Consider the following 23,854-nt stretch of genomic DNA (forward strand, 5'->3'; position numbering starts at 1 on the left):
AAACCCTAACAGGAAAGGAAACATTTGGATGATTTCTATGTGAAATATAAAAATATATAGGCTTTTTTTTGTCCAAACCTTTGTGTCAGTCATCACATACCTGCAGCAGATACTTAAAGATCCTTTTACATTTTAATTTGCAAACTATTGCAAAACAGGCACAAGTAACTTTAAGCACTGGCAGAATTTTCTGCATTGTTCAACCTCTAACCTTAATATACGAGATGCCTTGATGACATGATTCTGAAAAATAACTTAGAATTTATGGCTCCTAGGAATCCCAAAAGATTGCAGTAGATGTTCAAGGCCTCAGAGACAGCCAGAAACAGAATTCCGTAAGAATAAAAGAAAGAGTAAGAAAAGAATTAAGGAGAAGTATAAGGGAAAAAAAGAAAAGAATAAGCATAAGAACAAGAAAGAAGGCAATATTTTTTTCACCATTTTTTACTTTTTCTAGCTGGGAATTAGTCAGAAGTCAGTATTTCTCTTTAAGATATTGGAAAGTCTTTGATCAGTGCAATGAAATTAAAGCAAAAAGAAAAGCTGATAAATGATAAATATTATTTCATCTAGTATTATGTAAGTTGTAGAAGACTATTTCCAGGGAAAGGCTACACTGAACTCTTTTATGTAATGGGTGTCTAAATATTTCTCTCTGTAGGGGAGGCACATGGCAACAGATGATTTTGTTCTAATCACAATACTTTCTCTTCATTCTTGCTTGCAATTTTCCCTTGCTGCTTTAATGCTTTCCAATCTTCCAGTTCCCAGTAGTAGAGCAGATGAATTCCAGACATGTCCAGACATGTTACACAGCTGAAGATAAAGACTGCTCTGCTGCCTTTTCATAGCCCAAAGTTGTTTTATCATTCACTGTACTATGAAAAGGATCAGTCCCTCTGTGTGAGTAGTACTTTATTTTATAGTAGAGCTTTAAAAAATAAAGTTTTTTAAAAAAGTCTTTGCAACCTTAAAATATGTATTGCTTACTGCTAGCCAGAGGGAGGAGGAAGGACTAATTTCAGAAGTTGCTTGCTAAAAGGCATGAACTCAGAAACAGTCAGCCCTGATAACTCACTTATGTTTTCCACTGAATAAAATATTGTGGCATTTTTGTAGTTTAAATGAGAGCTGCTGAGATCTGCTCACAGGCAACTCAAACTCTAGTGAGCAAGTCACTGTAGGCTGGCATGAATTCATACCAGCATCTTCCTCTGTCAATTACAATGTCAGGCCATCCTCCAGTTCACTCTGTGGGTGTGGAGATGGAAAAAGCAGCACAGTCAAAAGGTGTGTGGGTCTTCCCACCCGTGAAGGGCTCTCCAAAAGGTCTTGGTCATGGCAAAGACTGGCTAGAGTCAATTGAACTCTGTCTTCCTTCTGTCCCTGTTCAAGGGTGCAATTTCAAAACATCAGAGGTGACCACTGTTCTAGGCACTTGCCCATACACCCTGCCACTCATAACTGTCCAGCCTCAGGACAGATCTCTGGGTGGTACTCTTGGAAAAGATTTGTATAACCCAAGACAAGATCTAGGCATATTTAGGAGACACAGCAACAACAGCATGCTGGGTTGGGTGTTTTCCCCTGTCCCACTCATCGATTGGGTGAGGTTACTAATCAATGCTAAATACCATCTCAATGATAATGATTGCTAATAAATGACAAACACCAGCTCAATGTAGTGACCAGTGGAATAACTGTACTTTGACAGTACCCAGTACAGCAACATGAGGTGATAAACATCACCACAGGGAGAACATAGACTACATGAGGACATACACAGCACAACCATGAAAGCAAATGCTCCAACACAGTGAACATACAGTTTAGGAAAGATGTTGAATTGCTGGAGCATGTCCAGAGAAGGGCAATGAGGCTGGTGAGAGGCCTTGAGCACAAACCCTATGAGGAGAGGCTGAGGGAGCTGGGACTGTTTAGCCTGGAGAAGAGGAGGCTCAGGGGAGACCTCATTGCTGTCTACAGCTACCTGAAGGGAGGTTGTAGCCAGGAGGGGGTTGGTCTCTTCTCCCAGGCAACCAGCACCAGAACAAGAGGACACAGTCTCAAGCTGCTCCAGGGGAGGTTTAGGCTGGAGGTGAGGAGAAAGTTCTTCACAGAGAGAGTGGTTGGCCATTGGAATGGGCTGCCCAGGGAGGGGGTGGAGTCACCATCCCTGGAGGTGTTGAAGAGGGGATTGGACGTGGCACTTGGTGCCATGGTTTAGATAGTCATGAGGTTTAGGGTGACAGGTTGGACTCGATGATCTTTGAGGTCTCTTCCAGCCTTCTTGATTCTATGATTCTGTTCTATGATTCTACATGATTCAGTTACTAGAGAAAATGTGTATGGAAAAGTTATTTTACCAGGCTTTAGTCAAATTTCTTGTTATCTCAACCCCTCATGCCCAACAATGAGCACCACAAAATGACAGTCAGGGTTTGTACCCTGCTGGCAGCCACTCACACAACTGCCCCTTCCCACTCCCAGTGGGATGGGATGGAGAACTGGGAGTCAAAAACCAGCGAAGCCCTATAAACTGAGATAAAGAGATGTGAATAGAATGCTACAAAGAGAGACCACTATCCCCCTGGCCCTGGCTCCCATTGCCAAGTCGTCAAGTCGCAGTCACAAGCTCAAAGCCCTTCCCTTGCCCTGGCCAGCAGGCATGATGTCAGCATGGTACCCACTGGATGGTTTAGCTTCCTGTCTTGGCTGTGTCGCCTCCCAGCTTCTTGTGAAGGAAAAAAAAAAAAACAACCACCAACAACAAACAGAAAACCTAACCCTGTCCTAGTCCAACCCCAGACAGTTCCTCACAGCCAGTGAGCAATGAGTCAAGACACAGCCATGCATTCAACTCACCTTCCACTGTGGAAGTAATATTATCTGGTCAACTCTGTCTGTTGGAGAGGGCTACATACAAAAACTTAAAGGAAAATTGCAGCTTGGGTTGATACAAGACATCTGCACACCATAGCCCATCCATGCCACTGGGGTTTGCTGATGTGCCCACATACCTCCACTTGTCCTGGGATCCTCAGCATCAACCTTTTCTTCTGCTCTCACATTTATTTTAGCAGGAACAGGAGATGGCGAAAAGAGGTGGGACAAAGGACTGAGATAATGTTGTAAGAATAAGAAAGATCTAGGGGGATTAAAACAAAATAGGGAAGAGGAATGGAGTAGCTTTCAGGAAAGGGGAAATAAAGGTAAATGTAATCAAGAAGGAATACTGCAGAAAGGCAGAAAGAAAATACAATACAACAGCTTTTGAAACTAACTGAGGTGGAAGAGAAGTTTTAAGGGAGCAAAGGGGAAATTGGCTAAGGTTGAGATAAGACTTATCAGAAAGAAAAGCATGTAGGAAAAAACACATAGGACAGAAGAGCAATAGGCAGAGAAAAAATGGGGCAGGATGATGTGGCAGAATGAAAAAAAGAAGAAAACAAAATGAAAGAAAATGCTGGAAAAATAGAAAAGGAGCAAACTACCAGAAGCACAGTGGAGCAAGTATGTCCAAACGAAAAAAAGAATGGGAGACAGGCAAAGGGTGAAAAGAAATGGGGCAGCTGAAATAAATAATTTTGATATGAAGTGAATTTTATTTTATTTACTTAGACTGCAGATTTTAATTATTCTTTGATACTATTCATAAATATTTATTGGGTGGGTAGCATCTTATGGGTTAAATCTGTCTTCTAAGGGCTAGAAGACACACAGCAAAGGAACAAGGTTGCTGTAGCAAGCAAAATAAGTTTAGAGAGGTCAGAGATTTTCCAAGGTGGTAAAATATTATTATTACCTAGTGGGAAGTAGATTAAAGGATTTGAGTGTAAATTAACAGCCACAGTAGGCTATTGCTGTTAAAAAGAGATGATTCAGAAGGCATTTGGAGAGTACATGAATGGGATTTTGACAGACTGGCTAAGGAGGAAGAGGAGCAGGAGGGTAAAAACATCACATAAATAGGGAGGAGCACGGCACATGAGAGCTGCGTGCCCAAAAGACGATAAAGAAAAAAAAGACAGTTTGTGCAGAAACTTGAAAGATGAGGCAACTGAAAGAAAGAGTGGAATGGGAATGAGGGAAAGTGGGATGACTAATGCCTAATGCTTTTGGACATGAGAAGAGATTGGGAGAGGAGCAGCTGGAGAATTGCCTTGCAGAAAGGGATCTGGGGGGTGCCAGTTGACAACAGGCCCAATAGAAGCTAGCAGTGTGCCCTGGCAGCCAAGAGGGCCAAACACATTGTGGGGGGTATCAAGCACAGCACGACCAGCTTGTAAGAAGAGATGATTATCCTGATGTATTTAGCATTGCTGCAGCCTCATCTTGAGTGCTGTTGTGAATTTCTAGGCCCCACAAGTTAAGAAGGACATTAAGGTTCTCTAATGCCTCCAGAGAAGGATGCATCTCTTTACCAAGAGGGTGGTCAAACCCTGGAACAGGCTAAATAGAGAGGTGGTTGATGTCCCAAGCCTGTCAGTGTTTAAGAGGTATTTGGACAATGACCTCAATAATATGTTTTAACTTCTGGTCATCCCATGAAGGGGTCAGGCAGTTGGACTAGACGAACGTTTTAGATTCTTTCCAGCTGAAATATTCTTTCTGTCCTTCCCTTCCCTTCCCTTCCCTTCCCTTCCCTTCCCTTCCCTTCCCTTCCCTTCCCTTCCCTTCCCTTCCCTTCCCTTCCCTTCCCTTCCCTTCCCTTCCCTTCCCTTCCCTTCCCTTCCCTTCCCTTCCCTTCCCTTCCCTTCCCTTCCCTTCCCTTCCCTTCCCTTCCCTTCCCTTCCCTTCCCTTCCCTTCCCTTCCCTTCCCTTCCCTTCCCTTCCCTTCCCTTCCCTTCCCTTTTCCACAGAGGGGGTAATTTGACACCTCCTCTTTCCTCACACATATCAATTTCATTTATTATCACATACCTTACCCTTAAAATTAACTCAAGCTCATTAATTCCCATTTAAACTACCTGAAGTTTCATCTGAATTTGGAAAAACCTCTTTCATTCAGCCCAGGCAAAATAAGTCCTTAACAGGACTCTGCATTAAATAGTATTCAAATTCTAGTAAAAATTTATTTGGGTTCCTGCGTATTGTTGCCATAATTTCTGGGGGGACAAAATTGCTGTCTAGGACTCTACAGTCAGGAGGAAGGTAAAATTAGGATCTATATGTATTTTGTCAGCACATTAGGATAAGAGATAAAATGATTCCTAGCTGGGAAGAAGACAAAAAAGTAGGACATGTTAACCCAAGAGCATTTCTCTTGCTTTAAAAGAAAAAAATTACAAGATAAAAGCAAAAGACTTATTATTTCAATTAACATCTATCTATCTATCTATCTATCTATCTATCTATCTATCTATCTATCTATCTATCTATCTATCTATCTATCTACCTATCTCTATAACTATATATGTATTCGAGTGAAAGCTGAAATCAGAAATTACATCCTGCAGCCTAAGTGTCAAAGTTCTTTTGATTGTGCTTTCCCAAAAGGAACGATCTAGTGCCAGAGTAGAAGTCTCTCAGAAGAACATCAAAGCAGATACAGACATTTTTTAAAGCCCCTAGACACTTCAGCCCAAGAAGGATAGTGAGGCTCAACAACCCAAAAATTAACACAAATAATAAAACTTCTTAATAACTATGGTGTGCTTAAGAGACGAAAGGAAGCATTTTGAGTGCTTCTACCATTCCTCAGGACATAGCTGAGTAGGATTTTTACAGTTATTAAAGAACAAAGGAAAAAATTCTCTATTGCTCACTCATTTGTGCTGTTTGAAAAATGAATGGACAAGACGACAGTTTCATGAGAGCTACCTTCTTAAACCTTCATAGGTGTTGCAGAAGTGAATATAAATGCTCCCTGGGTTAGGTACTGACGTCCCAGTGCCCAGCATGATAAGTGTGTACCTGCCTCAGACCACTAGACTTTCTACTTGCATTCTTACAGAGTTATTGGAAAGCCTACACTGCAGGAAAGAAATTCTGAAACTAGCCCTGTGTAAGAAGCAGAGTAAATTGCTAAAGGCAGTAAAATTCCTTTGTTGTCACAGCCCTCCTTAATGTATCTACATTAGCCTGATGCAAGTGAACTTCCTGAAGAGGTCATTTCAGTGTTCTTGAAAAAAATCTGTCCTCTACTGCCACTGATGTATAGTGGAAAAGACACAGAAGACAAAAAGGAAGGGAAGACAAAGGAAGGGAGGGAAGAAAGAAAAAAAGAAAAAGAAAGAAAGGAAGAAAGAAAGAAAGAAAGGAAGAAAGAAAGAAAGAAAGAAAGAAAGAAAGAAAGAAAGAAAGAAAGAAAGAAAGAAAGAAAGAAAGAAAGAAAGAAAGAAAAAGAAAGAAAGAAAGAAAGAAAGAAAGAAAGAAAGAAAGAAAGAAAGAAAGAAAGAAAGAAAGAAAGAAAGAAAGAAAGAAAGAAAGAAAGAAAGAAAGAAAGAAAGAAAGAAAGAAAGAAAAAGAAAGAAAGAAAGAAAGAAAGAAAGAAAGAAAGAAAGAAAGAAAGAAAGAAAGAAAGAAAGAAAGAAAGAAAGAAAGAAAGAAAGAAAAGAAAGAAAGAAAGAAAGAAAGAAAGAAAGAAAGAAAGAAAGAAAAGAAAGAAAGAAAGAAAGAAAGAAAGAAAGAAAGAAAGAAAGAAAGAAAGAAAGAAAGAAAGAAAGAAAGAAAGAAAGAAAGAAAGAAAGAAAGAAAGAAAGAAAGAAAGAAAGAAAGAAAGAGGAAGGAAGGTTGTGCAGAACTGAAGTTAAAATTGTTTTGCCGAGATATTGATACATGCTGAAGATTGACAGGTCGTGATGAAAGGTGAAACAGCCCTCAACCCTACCAATTAATTATGCATTTAATATAAATTAATCCTTCTATAATGAGGCTGGAGTAATTAAGTTTGCATACACACAGATAGACAGATAGGTATAATTGGTGCTACAAAAGTGTAACTTCTATGCGTGAAACGAAGGTCAGAGCTAGAGACAGACACAGTTTTATTATTAAAGAGATGCTAAACTCATTATTGATATACTTCCAAGGATATTGCTGTGATAATTCCACAGTTAAAGCTCCTGAGGGGTTTGATTAAAAATGTAAATGATTGCTTTTCTTGCTTGGAGAAAATCATACAATCATAGAATTGCTTTGATTGAAAAAGACCTTTGAGATCGTTGAGTCCACCTAACATCACCATGGCCACTGAACCATGTCCCAAAGTGCTGGTGTCTACACATTTTTTAATACCTCCAGGGACAATGACTCCATCACTTCTCTAAGCAGCCTGTTCCAGTGGCTGACCACTCTTTCAGTAAGTGTTTCCCTAATACCCAGTCTAAACTTCCCTTGGTGCAACTTGAGGCCATTTCCCTTCACCCTTCACTTGTAACTAGGGAGAACAAACTGACTCCCAGCTCATTACAACTCCTTTTAGGTAGTTGTAGGAAGGAATGAGGTCTCTTCTCAGTCTCTTCTTCTCCAGACTAAACAAACCCAGTTCCCTCAGCTGCTCCTCAGAAGACCTCTTTTCCAGGCCCTTCGCCAGCTTCATTGTCATTCTCTGGACATGCTCCAACAACTCAATGTCTTTCTTGCAGTGAGAGGTCCAAGACTGAATGACACACTGTGCTGTAAAGATAACCTTTAAGCAGAACAGAAATTGTTGCCTACTGAGTCAGCCAGTACCCTGTTCCTGGAGACTAACTCTTCCCTGGGACAAGCACAGATGTCTCTTATATGGTCAAACACAATCAAAGGAAAAAAATAAATATGCACATTAGAGGGGGAGAGATCTCCTCCTCTTTTCAGTCTTCAGAATAACTTAATTACAAAACCTAGTTGGCTATAGTGGGAGAGAGGAAGAACTTACTTCCCAGACTCAGAAAGCTACCTAAGACTTTGTGTGATTCTTTGTACAGAGACAACATGAACCTAGTTGAAACTACACATTTGTTTTCAGGTACTGTTAAGAGCAGGAGATTTAGAATCAACTGCCATGAGCAAAAGAGATAGCTAGTCATGCATTTCTCTGGCTAATTTACTGAACTTAGTCATGAAAGTACATTGGCTGTGTTCACAAAATGAACTTTAAAGAACTCAACATCTCTGCTGATATAATGGCGACAAGCTGTGTTTCCTTTGAAACAAACGACTAGGATCTTGGTTTAGCCACAAGCTTCATTTTAAGAAAACCAAGGATTGCAGCAGGATCTAGTCTTGGTTTGGATGTTCACATGAAGACATTAAAAATCTACCTGGGCATGTTCCTGCATGACCTACTCTAGCTGATCCTGCTCTTCTGAACGTCCAAGAAACCAACTGAAAGCAGACAAAAATCAGAAATATGAATTACATGTCATGAATTACAAGCTCCTGGCAAAGCATTATCAGATTGCCTTGACACCAGGAAAATGCATGAATTAGTGAGGAAAAAGGCACCAATTAATTTCGTTCACTATTAATGAACAGAGCTAAAAGTAGATTTGTTTTGAAGTTTCTTCCTTCTGTTCTGTGCATTGTGATGCAGTGAGAGGGAAAACAAGAGAGTAGACAACTGCATATATAGTCTGCACCTCATTCAAATTCATCTGTCAAAATATCACAAAGGTTTGGAAGGGAGAAGTTGTAACTTTCATTCAAATGTCTTACAATTCCCATATAGACCCCACCATTCTAAATTTTGCTTATAGACCAAAAATGATTTCTATGAACAGTTCTTCTGCATTCTGTGATTCTGTGATTAGATAAACAATCCTGACTAAAGAAACAAATGTTAAAGACCCAAAAGCAGTTTGCTGACAGCAATGCAAAAAATTCCTCAGTAGATGATGCTTAAATCACTCATCCTCCACCTTAATTAGCAAAATTTAAACTCTTTGATAAAAAAAATTATATATTTTAAGTTATTTTGTGTACTTGAAAAAAACTTGTAAATTATTTACACTCCATATTAGACATGTAGAATACCTTCATCTAGCTAATGCCCAATATTTTTACATTATGTTTTTCTGGGGGGAAGGAAAAAAAAGAAAAAAAAAGAAGTCCCTAAACAACAGAAATCTCTGCCTTAGCTTTCTTCTGTCTGGAAGAGACATGCTGAAGCATGTCATGGCCACCTTGCAAATCCTCTGGTCCAGGGCTGAATGCATTCAAGACACTGCATGTGACTTTCTGCACTGCAGAGTGGAGTGCTATGTCACTGCTGAAACAGCCTGTGAGAAAAAACAGCAAAATCCTTCCGAAACAAAGTACAACATGATTACTTGCTAGCAGAATAAATAATCTGCGCTGTTAAATTTTTGACCTCATCTCATCTTCCCACTTCAATTTCCTTCATGACATTTTAGCCTTCTGTTCTTCCGTCTTTCGCCTTTGTTCATGTGTTTCATTTTGAGATTGAGAGCCTCTTATTGACCCGTTTGCAAAAAAACTGAGCTTAAGGTACTCCAGACAACACATTTCAGGAGAAGTGTGCTGCAATTAAAATATTTGCTGTCACTGAAATTGAAGGTGATCTAAAAATTCAACTCAGCAGCTCAGAGGAATGATACAATTATGGAACAGCATTAGTTGGTTTTCATAACAAATTCCTTTTCCAAGGAATCACAATAATGAAGGGTCAAAGCAATGTAAACATGTATTTCCATAGCAAATATTTATGGGATACATACACCTGTACATATGTATCCAGCATAGATTCCTTTAATATCCTCAGGGTAGAAGTATAACCTACTTTAGAGGAACAATTACTTTTTTCCCAGTTCCCACATCTTTATGTGTTTCCTCAACAAATGACATTTGTTTTGCATTCTTCTTATGTAAGAGGAAACAAACAATTACAGATACCCAATTACTATTTCAGGCACTGAAGTCTTAACTGGGAATGTGGTTCTCATGGAGCCTCCCTTAAGTCTCACTGTAGGGCATGCTGATATGAGATTAATGGAGACAAGATTTCACTGTCACTGGTAATAGAGAGACAACTGAAGAGCCAGGGGCACATTCTGGGTCTACTTGAAATGGACCTAGATAATTTAGATCTGAGTCGTATTGTAATGTGCTCTGCATGCACTGAATTGTAAGAATGATGTGCCTGCTTACATAATACAAAGAAACCTAAAGATGTCCAAGAGGGCAAAACCAACTTCATCAATGTTACAGAATCAGATACAAAAATGAGAGTTAGGTAATGGTCTGATAGATTCGAAAGCCGAAAGTAAGAGGTGGTGAAAATGACTCTCAGGTTACTTAAGGATATCTAATAACTCCAACAGAGCTTTGAAAGCATGCAATAGGCTTTTGCTGTAGCACACAGTGGAGCAAGCTGACTTGCAAATAGACTATTCCTCTTTAAGGAAGCATGGCAGAAAAAAAATTGTTTTCAAAGTGGCAGCTGATTTGGCGGGTTTGATCCACATGCTTCTCCATCTCGAAATGAAAGGACTACATTCACTGTGGGGCTGGGATGGCCTGACAGAGCATCTCCAGCCCTGTTGCTGTGCAGCCATGCTCAAAATCATTGTCAGTATTGCCCTTTGACAGCTTGCAGTTCTCCATGCTGTGAAAAATACAAAGAACTTTCTGCACTCCTGATACAGCCTGCTCAAAGCCTTACTGTAGCAACTGCAAGTTCAGAACGATCCTCACTGTGCTGTGGATCCTCTTCACTGCCCATTGGGTAAAGAAAGATAATGCAATTCCTTGACTGCAGATTGCTTGCAGAGACTCCCCTGAAGCCTCTTGAATGTTTGATTATCAAGGCAGTCAAGTCCTCTCCTTCCCCCTATTTATTTTTGGAATGACAGGTGCTTTTCAATTGCATGAAATAGATTCTGCCTTCAGGGAGATATTGACTTCTTTTATTTGCTTAGGAGCTTCCTTATGAAGAAAGTGAAAAAATATTTGATTTATAAGAATTATGAAAAGAAAAAAGCAAGGAAGGATTTTGGAAGGAAGGAATTTGGAAGAAAGAGAGGAAGAGAGGAAGAAAGGAAGGAAGAGAAGAGGGAAGGAAGAGAGGAAGGAAAGAAGAGAGGGAGGAAGGAAGAGAGGAAGGAAGGAAGAGAGGGAGGAAGGAAGAGAGGAAGGAAGAGAGGAAGGAAGAGAGGAAGGAAGAGAGGAAGGAAGAGAGGAAGGAAGGGAGGAAGGAAGAGAGGAAGGAAGGGAGGAAGGGAGGAAGGGAGGAAGGGAGGAAGGGAGGAAGGGAGGAAGGGAGGAAGGAAGGAAGGAAGGAAGGGAGGAAGAAAGGAAGGAAGAGAAGAGGGAAGGAAGGGTGGAAGGAAGGAAGGAAGGAAGGAAGGAAGGAGGGAGGGAGGGAGGGAGGGAGGGAGAAAGGGATGGATGGAGGGAGGGAGGGAGAAAGGGATGGATGGAGGGAGGGTCATCTCATGGACATCTCATTCCCACATTTCCTTGGGAAAAAAATGTGGATGTGCTAATTGTTGCTCTGTTAACTAAAACCAAAGCACTGTCAGAAAGGATAGATGCCATCTGTTCTAGAATCCACACCCCCTGAATTTATAAAAGATTTTGTACGGTTATTGCTGCCAAGGAAACCGATACTTCATTTCTGTGTCATGACCCAGTAATGATAGAAATCAGGGAACAGACAAACAGAAAGAAACCCATAAACACTAGACCCAGATTTCTGTGAGGAACACACACAACAAATTCACCTGCTAAAGCAGCTTTGCAGCAGCAGAAGCATGCAGATGAGCATCCCTCCATCACAGTGATGAAGGACTTGGTTCTAAAAAGTGCTGAACATCCACACAATTCCCATTGACATCAATGGGAAAAAAACACTGGAAAATGAGTAAGATTTGAAAGGAGTTCACCACTTCTCAGGATTAAACTGACTTGACAAAAAAGTAATTCTTGAACAAAAATTTGGGCCCTTTTGAAAAATTCAGACCCTTTTAAAGAATAAGGATTGAGCATTGTTCCAAAGCTGCAGGGAGAAATCCTGATGTTTGCAGTTCATTCTTTCCATCTTTAGCTAGAAACAGACTGGGTTTACCAGACTCTGAAAAGGGCATTGGAGGTAACACAGTGTGCTGTAAAGCAATATAATTGAAAGAAAGGGATAACTAGTCTCCATATATACTGATTTTCTTCTTCATTCTATATGACATGACACAAATTAAATTTATCAATAACCAACCAATTTATCACTAGCCCTATTAACTCCTCCAGTCAAGGAAGTTCTGCCACTTAGAAATGCTCTTATCTTCTAAAATTGGAGAACACTGTCAAAAGTCCTCTGTCTTGACCCAAGGGAGCTGAAATTCTACTTATAAAAGCAGTACTTGAGTTTAGCATTGATCATGTTTTCTCTTAGTGCCAGGATAGCCTTCAGGGTATCAGTGCTCTGACTACCATGACTGCTTTCCTGAACTTGATAGGTTTTTACTTCAGTATTTTGTCTTCTCCATACTAACCACAGGAGTCTGACAAATCCTGAGGTGCTGTTTGTAGACCAATAACACTATGTAGCCATTGTTCAAAGGCAGACATCTCCACCTATCTCTTGTTAAAAATTCTTTATACCTCTGGAAACAAAACATCTCAGGCACTGAGGATACATATAGAGGACATCTACAGGAAAACAAGCAAAGATGTGAGCACCTAAATTATCTCACAGCTTCTTGGAGCTTGGATAGCACACACTTTAATCTCAGCTAAAATTTGTTGAAGTAGTTTAACAGTATTTATGCCTGTAAACCTAAATGCCACCTTCTCTTCTGAGAACTTCCTGAATCTGGAAAGGCTATAAAGATCTTTGGACTTCTCTCTCAAACTGCAATACTGTAGCCTGCTGAACCATTTGTATTAGAAGGGAATGGCAATAGCAAGAGCTAAAGCACTGTTTGTCAAAGGCCCTCAAAGTCTATGGACGCTGCTTCCCTTCAGAAAAGTTCTGCAGAACATAATAGAGGTGCAAACTCTGGTCCTTTAGAAGTGACTCTCAAATGCACAGATTTTGATTACCATTAAAATGTATTAAAATTACATTGAGTACACAGTAATTATGAAACTGCTGAATTGTAAACTAGAGAAGTCAAAGCACATAGGTTGAGGGGTAGCTATTACTAGAACTACTATAATTAAGCATAATTATACTTGTATAACATATATTGCATACACTAGATATCTACAGCATATAATAAATTTGTATTATGTAATTATGAAGTACACAATTATAAATCATACAATTCATTACAGTTATAAATATGAATCACTTATTATTAATTAATACAGCCACATATCCATCCTCTTGAACTATCAACACTAAATTTGTCTTTGTAAGAATTTTTAAAAGTAGGTATTTTCTACACAAAAGAGCAAACAACTGCCTTATCCCTGATTCTGCACATCCACCAAGGTACTGGTAGAAGGAGTGCTACCCAAAGAGGAAACAAATGTACACTTAGGATGCTAGACCTTTAATCAACATTACAGAACCACAAAATTGTCAGGGTTGGAAGGGATCCCAAGGATCATCCAGTTCCAACCCCCTTGCCATGAGCAAGGACACTTTCCACTAGATCAGGCTGCCCACAGCCAAATTCAGCCTGGCCTTAAAAACTTCCAGGGATGGGTTTCCCCCACCTCCCTGGGCAACCTGTTCCACTGTCTCACCACCCTTATTGTGAAGAACTTCTTCCTGATGTCTAATCTAAATCTCCCCTCCTCTGTTCACCACACTGTAACGGATCCTTTCCCCCTAGCCCTATCACTCCCAGACACCCTAAAAAGTCCTTCACCAGCTTTTGTGTAGGCCCCCTTCAGATATTGGAAGGCCACAATAAGGTCTCCTTGGAACATTCTCTTCTCCAAATTGAACAATCCCAACTTGCTCAGCCTGTCCTCACAGGAGAGGTGCTCCAGCCCTCCAAGATCAGTGGAGAGGTTTAGCCAACATGCTGAAAGACAGTATGACCAAGTCCAGGTTTGCCAATCCTGCCTTTCATTATCAGCTCTGGTGATTAATCATGCCCAAGTGTTAGTTACTGCTCTGGGCCCCTGTTTCCACTCTGGGTGACAAGAATAAGGATAATGAACATACTTACAAAGCAGTTTTAGGTCTGTGGTGTAAGAAATCCAAGTGAGACTATAACTGTTGGTTTTGGCTGATGACACCGAGCTGTGTGGTGCGCTGGACTCACTTGAGGGCAAGGATGCCATTCAGAGGGACCTTGACAGGCTTGAGAAGGGGGCCAGTGACCAGTGAAGGAGGTTCAACAAGACAAAGTGCAAGGTCCTGCATCTCAGTCGAGCCAATCCGAGACACAAACACAGGCTGGGTGCAAAGAGTAGCTCTAAAGAAAGAGACTTGGGTGTATGGAGTGATGAGAAGCTCAACATGAGCTGGCAGTGTGCCCATGAGGCCAGAAGGCAAATTGTGTCCTGGGCTGCATCACGAGTAGTGTGGCCTGCAGGTCAAGAGAGGTGATTCTTCCCCTTTATTCTGCTCTTGTCAGAGCTCCACCTCGAATACTGTGTCCAGTTCTGCTGTCCCCAGCATAAGAAGGACACAGAGCTGTTGGAATGAGTCCAGAGGAGGGCCACAAAGATAATCCAAGGGCTGGAACACCTCTGCCATGCAGATAGGCTGAGGGAGCTGGGATTGTTCAGCCTAGAGAAGTCTCAAGGGGGACCTTAGAGCTGCCATACAATACCTGAAGGGATCCTACAGGAAGGCTGGGAGAGGAACTTTTCATTAAGGCGTCTGGACATGGGACAAGGGGGAATAGTTTTAAGCTGAGGGAGAGTAGGTTTAGACTGGATCTTAGGAAGAAGTTCTCTGTATGAGGATGGTGTGACTCTGGAATAGGCTGCCCAGGAAGGTTGTGGATGTCTCCTCCCCGGGAGTGTGTAAGACCAGGCTGGATGAGGCCTTGAACAGCTGAGACTAGTTGAGAGGCATCCCTGCTCATGGAAGGGACGTTGGAGTAAATGATCTCTAAGGTCCCTTCCAACCTGGGCTATGCTGTGATTCTGTGAAACAGGTTGTAATGGAAGAGCTCCACACAAGTCATGCTTTGAGACAAGCTGACCACCAACCACGTGGATGATTCTGGCATTTTCTCTTCCTCTGTGTTCTGGATAAGAAGTGCTATAATTTCCCAGGTTCCACTGTTTAAAGAAAACATCTCCAACCACACTGAGGAAACAATATTTCTATTTTATACATTTTAAAAGGCAGAATATGTTAATTATCTCTGACAGAAGTTTAAATTACTTCTTAAAAAAGATTCAGAGAGGCGTCACTGCTCTGCTGAGATGAAAAGCAAATTACTTTGGAGGAATTTGGCCCACAATCCATTTTTCAAAATAGACATTTCCAACACACTTCATGTGACCAGTTCTCAAAGTTGGGATCAGGTACTGAAAACACAGAAACTTATGTCTGATGTGCCACATTCCATACTGCTCTAATATGCAGAATTGTTGATGCTCTGAAGAATTTGACAAAAGGTTTCATGTACACTCAAGTAGCTTCACTTGCTCTGGGCACTGTGAGGCAGTGATTCCTCTGTCCTAATTTTCTTAGCATTCCCAATAGCTAAAATTTAGGCTATGTAAGTTAATAAGCTTACACAGCAACCTCAACTTTGTGGCCATTTTATCTCATTTAGTCAGCACTTGCCATCTGAAAATATTGTCAGCACCATGACTTAGTTATGGGTGAAACCACATATCTTTGTATCATTTTCCTCTCATTTGCATCTCTTTTTTTAATCCACAAGGATGGCAGAGTAAATACATATTCTGAAAATTGCTTTCTTCCTTGACACTTGTTACTAACATGGAGCATGAAATCTGTGCTAGATTGTAACTAATCTTTAGACAGCCAACTGGGGCAGAAATGAAAACAGAGACAATCCTGTCCTTCCACATCCTGATGGCCTCAATACAGAGGTTTCATACAGAAAGTTGGATATGGCCACAACAATGATTAGAGGATGATTACGAGGATAGACTGAGAGAATTTTGTCATTTTAGTCTGGAAAAGAGAAGACTGAGGGGGGATCTCATAAATACTTAGAAATACTTACAGTGGGAGTCAGGAGGATGGGACCATTTATTTTTCAGTGGTGCCCAATGACAGGACAAAGGATAAAGGGCACAAACTTGAATGTAAGAAGTTCCATTTCAACATGAGGAGGAAGTTATTTAATTTAAGCATGAGCACTGGAGCAGTGGAACTGGCTGCTCAGAGAGGTGGTGGAGTTTCTACCTGTGGAGACATTCAAAACCTGCCTGGGTGTGTTCCTGTGTGATGTTTTTAGATGAACCTGCTTTGGCAAGGGGGTTGGACTCGATGAGGTCCTTTCCAACCCCTACCATTCAGTGATTCTGTGTAAAAGATGGCAGAAGAACCACTGCTGTAAACACAGTATTTATTGCCATCCATATCAATACTCATATCCTAAACATGTTTATGTATATATACATAGAATCACAGAATCAATAAGGTTGGAAAAGACCTCAAGGATCATCAAGTCCAACCTGTCACCCAAGACCTCATGACTATCTAAACCATGGCACCAAGTGCCACGTCCAATCCCCTCTTGAACATCTCCAGGGATGGTGACTCCACCACCTCCCTGGGCAGCACATTCCAACATCTAACAACTCTCTCCATGAAGAACTTTCTCCTCACCTCAAGCCTAAACCTCCCCTGATGCAGGTTGAGACTGTGTCCTCTTGTTCTGGTGCTGGTTGCCTGGGAGAAGAGACCAAACCCCTCCTGGCTACAGTCTCCAGTCAGGTAGTTGTAGACAGCAATGAGGTCACCCCTGAGCCTTCTCCTTTCCAGGCTAAACTATCCCAGCTCCCTCAGCCTCTCCTTGTAGGGTTTGTGTTCGAGGCCTCTCACCAGCCTCATTGCCCTTCTCTGGACATGTTCAAGTATCTCAACGTCCTTCTTAAACTGAGGAGCCCAGAACTGGACACAGTACTTGAGGTGCAGCCTAACCAGTGCTGTGTACAGGGGTACAATGACCTCCCTGCTCCTGCTGGCCGCACTATTCCTGATGCAGGCCAGGATGCCATTGGCTCTCTTGGCCACCTGGGCACACTGCTGGCTCCTGTTCAGCTGCTGTCAACCAGTACCCCCAGGTCCCTTTCCACCTGGCTGCTCTCCAGCCACTCCAACCCCAGCCTGTAGCTCTGCGTGGGGTTGTTGTGGCCGAAGTGCAGCACCTGGCACTTGGACTTGTTGAATGCCATCCTGTTGGACTCTGCCCATCTGTCCAGCTGGTCAAGGTCTCTCTGCAGAGCATACATGCATTTATGCCCATAGCTACTAATATATCTCTTCTTAATGGAAGAAAGTGACACATCTAGAAAAACCATTAATTGATGTCACCCTGCTTAAGGCTTTCCGTACACACTCCTCCTCCAAAATGGGAAAGCCCAGAAACTCTGATTTTAGTAAATTCAGCAGAGGTCTGAAGTAACACCTTCCATGTATTGTATACAGATCTAACATCACTAAAATACCTTCAACACTGGAAACGGTGCTGCATGGCTGAAGAGAGTTGTGCACTGGAAACACATCTAGCCATTTATGAATGAATCTGTGCTGAGCATCATTCCTGCATTTCTAGACTGCCTCTAGCATCTGATCAACATAATTTTTTAAGGCTGCTCAGTAGTCTGGCACTCCTCTGATACTGCATTGATAGGCAGCAATGACACATCCTTACAGAAAGAAAATCTTTATCTTCTGTTTCATTAAAAAAACCACAAAAAACCCCCAAAACTAAACACATTGAAATGGCCACAATGAAACTGATGTGAGTTATGATAATGATATAGTTTGGGGTTTGGGAAATCCAATTACCAATTTAATTTTTTTTTTCTGACAAAAATTCCATATGACTAAATAAATAATGTAAATCCTGACTGAAGAACAATACGAAAGTTCCCCTCTGCAAAATATATTCTGTTTCTGAACACTTATTTATTTGGTCATAACCTTTTCTTACAAGAAAAATAAAGTATTTTGCATTTTTCCCAAGGAATTGATGAAGATGTTATTTAGTTTCAGTATTTTTGTCCCCTTTGCTCTCTGGAGAGAGGGTACATTATGCCATACTGAGATGTTAAATAATTTTCAGTATGTGAAAAAAAGAGGCAAGCCCTGAAACAAAAACAAGCAGCAGAAGAAGGTATGATATATTCTACCAATCAATGATAAGACAGGTGAAGTTCCTTGGGGATTTGAAGCATTGTAACAAACTGGGTTAAAACAGAGACTAATCATACTTCCTCTCTTTGCATTTTTGTACCAAAAAAGAAGCAAAGGAATAATTGGTTGATTTCTTGCTGAAAATACATTTAATTTCTATTTAGTGCAGTGCAACATAGATATACGGTGTAACTTGGCAGCTCTGACATGCACGCATTGTACATCCATGATGAGATGACCCAAGGAGTGCTTTTTGCCTGCACTCCTCCACCTCTGTCAGTTGACTGCCAGACTCCTGCTAGTAGAAGGCTATTCCCAGCTGCTCAGCAGTGACCCTTATGGTTCAGTGGAAGTCAAGTCTTCAATGCTATATCCCTTAAATTTACACTGGGTTGTAGATCCCTTTGGGGAGAGCACTCAGCTTTCATCATTGAAGGGATGCTGTTTCTGCCTTTGGTCCTTGAAGGTGAATCATCTGAGCTACTGTCCTTTAGTGCTGAACTCAGAATAGCCAACTCATTCTCCATTTCTCATCTTCTGTCATTTTTAATTTATCAGTTAGATAGCAGATATTGTGAGTGCTCAAGTGAAAGTTTGTGAGTTAAGCCTGAGGATTTCCAAGGCCAAGAGAAAACATAATGCTGTTCTGCTAAATCACCCGGGGAAGCCAACTGCAACTGCAGACTTCATTACCTGACCTAAGTTAAAGTTTTGTGTTGCTTCCTTGAGCTAATTCACTAAGGTTCTTTGGAGATCACATAAATAAAATGTCAGCCCCAGCAGTGAGAGCCAAAAGAAACTGCTTCATGCACAGGCAGTTTCGGATCTTCTCCCTTTTAATATATCTTTAAGCCATCCTTCTACAAATTACAACTTTTATACCATCTGCTCATTTACTATGCAAAGGAGTAAAAAAGGTCTGTTGAGCTTGTGTTCCTGTGCGTGTATGTGTATAAATAGAACAAAACATTCAGCTGGTAATCTGAATTTTATAAATTTCTTTTTTTCCAGATTGTTGGGAAGCATACTATGAAGGTGAAAATGTATGCCTCCGTGTTCGAATCTGCTGCTTCCATCAACAGTGTCCAACTGGCTAACTGAAGATTAAGGCAGCTAGCAGGAGAGCTGCCAGCTTTCATTAGCAGCCAGAGAAACAGCACAAAGCAAAGGGAAGCTGCTGGAGATAGGTGGTCTAGAGAAAAACAGGAGAAAGAGTAAGTGGCTGTATCACTTCTTTACCTGCCCTTTCTGGCAATCATAACATGCTATTACCTTTTGTTCAGTTTCACTGCAACCAAGCACCATGTGGTGCCTAACTAAATAAGCTGTACTTTTCTTAACAGCAACACTTGAAAAAAACCCTTTTTCAGAAGATGGTTTCATCTTGTGTCAGAAAAGATCAAAGAATTACAGAATGATTTGAGTTGGAAGGGACTTTGCAGAGAGCAGTGTTATTATTTACACCTCAAACGCCACAGATGAGAGAAATATTTGCCTATACATACTCAGAATAATAGTAATTAAAAAAAATGGAGTAGGTTAAAAAAAAAAGTCAGAGTTCCATTTCCCCCCAGTTTTAGAAGCTGACTCTGAAACTTTGTGAAGAATATAAGTGTTGCTTTTGTTTTGGTTTTGTTTGTTTTTAAGATACTGTCATGATTAAATTTTTATAAGGCCCAAGGGAAACCCTGGCAATAAATTCTGAAAGGCCTTCCATGGTCCAGTAAGCATGATAATCCTTTGGCTTATGAGGAAGTAAATGACTCATAGCCTCTTCCATAACTGAAGGTCATCCTTGACCCATGACTGCTCTTTCAGTCTCTCTAAAGAGTATTAACATTCTTTTGAAAAGAGACACATACACCAAGGAAATCATGGATGGCTGTAGGATAAACATATGGCAGTGACACCTATCTGCACTGGCATGATAAATAGTTTCCTACAGGATGCTAGGACTAATGCAGATGATGGATTTTACTTCTTTTTGTAAGATGAATAGCAATGGCAAATAGCAATACAAATGATCCATATAAGGAGGGCTTTTTCAGAGTCTGCTCATTGAGACAGAAAAAGTTTCAGTTCCAGCTGGTTGATGTGCACTTTGATTGCTGAGCCTTGAACTCCAGGGAAATAAGGGAAGGAGAATGGAAGAAGAATTTGAGTGGCTTTCCCTCTGCTGAAGTGGCAGAGCCTATGAATCCAGCCAGTGACATTAATGAAAAGCTGAGGCATTGCACAAGCCTGATCAATCACAGAAAATAGAACAGTCACATCTAAATCCAATTCCAGGGGCTGAGCTTTTACATTCCCCCAAAGTCTCTAATTGCAAACACACTTATTCCTTCATTTGCAGTAAATGCTCCCTCGTGAAAATCCCTCTACCCATCAACTGGCCTCTGGATGTGATCTCAGTCTAGCAAAATAATGCCGAATTTTGAAGCCTTTATAAATCTCAGCTTCTCAGGTTAATATCACAGTTCTTGCCTAATACCTTTTGCCCACCACATCTTATAAATGTTGTTTACCTTTGTTTGCAAATGCTATTTAAGTTTTGAACGTGACAGGGAAAGGAATGCCTGCCTAACGTCTGCTGGCAGATGAATACGGCTGGAGACAGCACAAACTGGGAAGTGCGAAAAGGTAGAACCTTGTTTCTTAAGAGAGTTGCCTTTGAGCACAAGAAGGAAATAAGCTATGCCATGGTAAGTTAAAGGAGGACAAGGGAGATAAATGACTCCATCCCATTTGACACCAGACTGCACTGGAGGTGAAGGGCAAGAAAAAAACCACAACTGCCATCACCTCACACTGCTTCACCATCTATCTGATCCTGGGCCAGAACAACTATCTGCTGTTGAACAAGTTATTGAATGCACACCAATACAAAGGTGATTCTTAGGATATCTTGACACTATCAGAAATTCAGGTGGAGATGTGAGTCACAACTGCCAGGAGAGCTGTAAGGTCTGAAATGGGATGCCCATCAGGAAAGTTGGGCTGTCTCTGCTTGAATGTGGCGTTCAAATTTGGCATTAAAGAGAAATACATTCAAACTGCCACAGGACAAAGAGCAAAGTGAATGGTAGTGGAACACTGTTCATTAATGCCTGTTCAAATGCAGAACCAATTTTCATTTTGGCGTGTTTGTAGTGTCTTTTGTTTGCCTTCTGCAGGCTTCTGAGCTCTCAAACCATTTTAGCATGAACAAACAACTGTAAGCTTCATTGCTCACATATCTGAAATAAGCATTCAATTTTAAGAGTTAATCTTCATTCCTTAATGGGTAGAGCTAAAATATTCTAATCAGAGGTGGGAAAAAAATCAATGACATGTGACTTTGGTAGCTAAAAAACTAACTATGCCAAAGCAACAGTCAAACTGTCTGCAGATAACTTAAAACATACACTGGGAATATAAATAAAGATTTGAAGGATAGAGAGACAGAGATGAGAAAGCCATAATTATCTGTGGGCAGCTGAGAAGTTAACAGAAAGACAAAACTTTTAAATAATTAATAAACCCAGTTGCTTTCAAATAATCATAGGGGAAATACGTTAGTTTTGCCACTTGAACTACGTATTCTGCGTGCATTTGAACAACTCTTAGCTCAGCTCAACCCCTCAGATAAATGCTATTGGAGCGTATAAACCAGCTCAGCTATAGTATCACTATGTGTTTTGAACAAGATTAGCTGCTCCTGGTGTTATGTAAAAAATCCCAGCACCCTCCCTTCTGCAAAGCAAAAATCCAAAACACACACAAACACAGAAACATATCAGAGTCTGTGAGAAGATTATTTGCAGAGAATAATGAGGATATATTACGTGAGAGCTGAAAGACACATTAAAACCTGAGATTTCTGGAATCAAGAACCACTGATAGGAGAAACATTAAAAAGAGATCACTTTTTAAAAGGGTAATTTAAACCTCTTCAGGGCTAACCAGGGCTTTGTATCCTGCTATCATTACTGTGAAAAGTGTACTGTGTAATTTTCGTATCTGATCTTTTTTATATATAATCATATAGGGACTGTTTTTAGCTTTCACCTCTGTCGTACCACAGTACGATAAATCTGTAACAGGAAAATGTTGTGTAAGGTCTAATCACTAAGACCTTTTTTACACTGTCAAGTGACAAACAGAAGACATACAGTATTGTGGATTATCATGCACCTTTGCCTCACTGTGGGATTGAGGAAAAAGAGAAACAGAAGCCTATTCTGCTCTCCCTAGCCTTTGTCAAAGAGCCAAGCCCAGTGACAACCCCAGAAAGCCAATCTAATTCAAACAGGCTAGATTTGACATCCCTGATTAACAATGCATCCATTTGGAGGAGACTTGACAGCTAGATGACTGGAGCAATCCTTTCAGAGGAACAAATAGTTCATTTACAAATTACACTTCATTAGTTTGGAGAAGATTAATCTCATTGCAGATGGCAAAATGTAACTAAAGCTGCATAATTTTGGTGGAAGTACCAGTAAAACTTAATTTTCCCTAAAATTACGAGTTTAGAGATGAATGCCTTCCTCCACCCTTCAAACTGCAAGAAAGCAGTAAATTATTATAGTCTGAAGGCGAGTTTAATGGGACTGGGAGGCAAAGCAAAGATGTACCAGTAACAAATGTATTTAGCTGTATTATTCATATTTTTAAATGTTCCCATCATGTTTCTAGGACTGTGTATGTGAATTAACATTACTGCTAATGTTTAGGTCTTGTAACATCAGAGTAAACATATCAAGATTCATCACAGAGAATTTAGGGATGTAGAGATGCTCCTGCATAGAGATGACCAGATATTTTTTTTCAACCCAAGAGTTTCTGGTCAAAACCAAATGCACTCCTCAAAGTAAGAAGCTACTGAAGGGAATGTAGAATTTCAGATAAATAGTTTTAAGAAATTATTTCTTATGCAAGCCTCATTTAGCAGGCAAGAAGTTCAACAGGCAAGAAGTAAGGTACTAATATGTTTTGGGAGCTGTATCTCATGAATTCCTGCCTAGGAGTTGTTTAATTATTAATACAAAGGTGAAGCGTTTCAATAAGGGGCAAAAAGACTTTCCTACAAAACCTTGGTACTTAGGGTGGTATCACAAGGAGAGCTTTGAAATGGGGCCTTGCTATGAAAGAATAAAACAAATCATAAAGACAGGCTGCTCTAGATTAGTTCCCTTACATTTTTTATGAGATGCGTGAAAGACTAGCTTCACCCCAATTTCAAGAAGGATCTTTTTTCTCTCCTGCAGCTTGCTCTGCTATTCTCCTAAATGGATACCCTCATCAGAAACTTTGTATCTGTGGAATTGTCTTTTAGCTTCAGAATTACAGATCTTTTAAAGAATTCCACAGCCAGTCATTATTTCTGTGTTTTGTGCACAAGATCACTGACATCTAAATCATCATATTGACCCTGCTGAGTCAGTTCACTTTAAGAAAAGGACAAGCATGCAGAAACTGGGGGCTGAGAACACTGATGACATATGACACCCTAATAAGTGATGACATGATAAATTATTAATGATGTTTTTCCATCTTTGAAGATAATGTAAATTAGTAGTGATACATCAACAGCACAAGAATTATTTTCTTCTATTTTTCCATATTCCCTGGTCAGATCTTTGGTAAAATTTTTTTCATAGATTTTTTAAAATAAATTAT

Source organism: Indicator indicator, chromosome Z, assembly GCF_027791375.1.
Source record: "Indicator indicator isolate 239-I01 chromosome Z, UM_Iind_1.1, whole genome shotgun sequence".
Classification (NCBI taxonomy): domain Eukaryota; kingdom Metazoa; phylum Chordata; class Aves; order Piciformes; family Indicatoridae; genus Indicator; species Indicator indicator.